Genomic DNA, 3,022 nt, shown 5'->3' with positions numbered 1-3,022 from the left:
CCCCGGACCCCAAAAAAAAAAAAAAAAAAATATATATATATATATATATATATAGCCACTGTATTATTACACATTCCCCCCAAATAGTAATTCTTAAAAAAAAAAAAAAGGATATAAATTAGTTGTGAAGTTTAGGTAGTGTTTCTTGTAGCTCTCAACCCAGAATTTTTCTAAGCTATTGGAAATACTAGTCATTTCAGGAGTATTCAGTATGTATTCATATGCTCTGGCAACCAGGCTGAATAAAGATGAGGTAAAGTGTGTAGACTCAAGATTTGTTAAATCTGGTGTTCCAAATGTAGATTTGAGTTACTAAGAGATTGAGAAGGATGGCCCCGTTGTAACTGGAGATTTGTGTCCTGCTTACAAAAGCTGGACAGAGCTGGATGATGTTTGATTTAGTGTCTTTGCATTTCAGGTGATTATGGAATGGCCTAAGTGAGGATAATTAAAGTGTTTTGATTTACATTCGAGTCCAGTTTGAGATTTTTAACGAGACCTTCTTTTAGGTAGGGAGTGAGGGGCAGGCTGCAGAACCTAACCAAGGTATAGCTGCGTAATTGGTGCCCAAATGCCATTGGAAGGAAAATAGGACGTTGAGTGTCGTTTGAATACATAGTCTTTAGAAGTTTAAAGTAGTTTCTATATTTTATGCCCTTATAAGAATAAAAGATGTGGCACATAAAATTGGATTAGGTTGCTTGAAACTGGAGGAATTGGCTCATTCAAAAGTCTTGTACCCAATGGATAGATTTCCCTTTTTCACAGAGTAGAGAGTTCAGATGACAAACGAGGTGTTTTAATTTATACTTTCTGTACCTTCTAGATGTTATATCTGTATTTTATAATCAGAAATATTATTAAAAGAATCAAAATACTTTTATGCAGTTTAGTCATTTATTACTAAGTCCTGAATCTCTAGTCTGTTAAAACACGGTAATACAGAATCTCAAAAGGAAGTTAAAAATCACCCTGTAATCGTAGTTTGCAGTTAACAGGACATCTTTTTATCCCCAGGACATACTGAGTGGTTGTAAACATTGAATGGTGGTGGTGGATAGGATACTATAATTCTAACCTGATTCAGGGAGAAACCTTAATAATGATTTTGTCATAGGTAGTGGAACTTTGTGTTACAGTATTTACCACTGACTATATATAGAACAGAGTTCAAATGTACATAGTATTCAGGGCCATCCAGAGTCTTCACATTTTCCCTAAATCACTTGCTATCCCTCATATCTTACTACATCTTAACAAATTAATGGCTTGAAAACATTTCACTGCCAATCAGTACTAGTCCATGCTCTTACACAAAGCTGGACCTTTTCCCCAGTTTTCTAAATAGGCTAACATTTCTAGCCCCCTTCAAAAACTGTTGCCATCAAGTTTTTAAAAACATTTCTTTCAGTAACTAAAAACTTCCTGGAGGATTGGTTGACTTTGGCATATTTGTACAATGATATAACCATTAAAGTATTATATGTATAGAAAAATACGAAGAGAATTCCCTGGCAGTCCAGTGGTTAGGACTTGGAGCTTTCGTTGCCGAGAGCTCGGGTTCAATCACTGGTTGGTGAACTAACATCCCACAAGCCGCACGATGCGCCCAAAAAACAAAAACAAAAAAATGTAGAAATAATGCATTCAACTCTTAAAAGTAATTATGTCTAGGAGAAGGTGATTTTGAGTTATCAAATTATTTTCATATAGGTTAATAATAAACTTTTCTTATGAATTTGTAGCTTTTTTTTAAACACAAGAATTTTTCTTTTTTAAAAAAACTTTCTCTTCTGTTTTTTCTTTTCTGAAAACACTAAAGAATTTAAAACCAACTCTCTCCATTGGAAGCTGTGGCTGTTAGATGTGTCACTTGTCTTACAAACTGTAGCCCCATTTGTAAAGTAGAAACACTTATTTCACAGTGTGACTGCGAGGATATATGAGAATGTAGATAAATGTAGCACAGTGCCTATCAGAGATACTTTTCAAGTGCTTAATAAATGTTAGCCCATCTCTCTCCAATCCTCACTTTAATGGTCAACAGCAGTGGTTCTTAAGCACTTTGACAACTCATTTGAGATTCAGATGAAAGCTATGAAAAATATACTAAAGACTGCAGTTTCATAGGACTCCTGGACCCAGAATTAAGAGTCCTTGGTCTGTAGAATAAACTCATTCAGTTAATCAGCTTCCACACCGAAAGCATTAATCAGAGCTTAATTAGAACATACTTTTGGAAGTGTATGAGGAAGTTACTTAAAATGTTCCTTTCCAATCTCAGATATATAGTTCTCAGTATATATGCTGACATAAGCATAGGTATACAACTGGTAATGTTTTGTTAGTGGCTAATTGCATGGTTCCCCTCATTTCAAGCTATCTATAGTGACTCCAGTATGTGCAATTTTTCCATTTTACCAACTCTACCCCTGGACCACGTTGCTAACCCCATTCATTCATTACATCTTTGAAAATATCACCCAGTAAGTGAGCTCCAAGGTTACTAGTTGTGGTTAAGGTGTGTTAGGTTTATTTTAGTGGGAAACTAAGAGGAGAGTAAACTCAATTTACAAAATGTTATCAATCTAAAGCTCCTGAAGATTCCTCCTGCTACCCACCCAAACTCGCATCAGCTAGGGCTGTTTGATAGGGTGATGGGATTTAAAAAACAAATGAGCAGCTGGTAGGAAAACAAAGTATTGGGGGGGAGAATACTTTCCCTATAATAAGGGGATAGCTAGATCTTAATTTGTATTTAATGAATAAACATTTCATGTTACTTTTTAGAGAACTTTAAACAAATTTGAGGCTTAAGAAAACTGAAAATTGAGATATTCATATATCATAAAATTCGGGCTTCCCTGGTGGCGCAGTGGTTGAGAGTCCGCCTGCCGATGCAGGGGACACGGGTTCGTGCACCGGTCCGGTAGGATCCCACGTGCTGCAGAGCGGCTGGGCCCGTGAGCCATGGCCGCTGAGCCTGTGCGTCTGGAGCCTGTGCTCCGCAACGGGAGAGGCC

The sequence above is a fragment of the Lipotes vexillifer genome, unplaced genomic scaffold (genome assembly GCF_000442215.2).
Source record: "Lipotes vexillifer unplaced genomic scaffold, Lipotes_vexillifer_v1.1 scaffold6, whole genome shotgun sequence".
Lineage (NCBI taxonomy): Eukaryota > Metazoa > Chordata > Mammalia > Artiodactyla > Lipotidae > Lipotes > Lipotes vexillifer.
Note: the sequence above shows the minus strand (reverse complement) of the source record.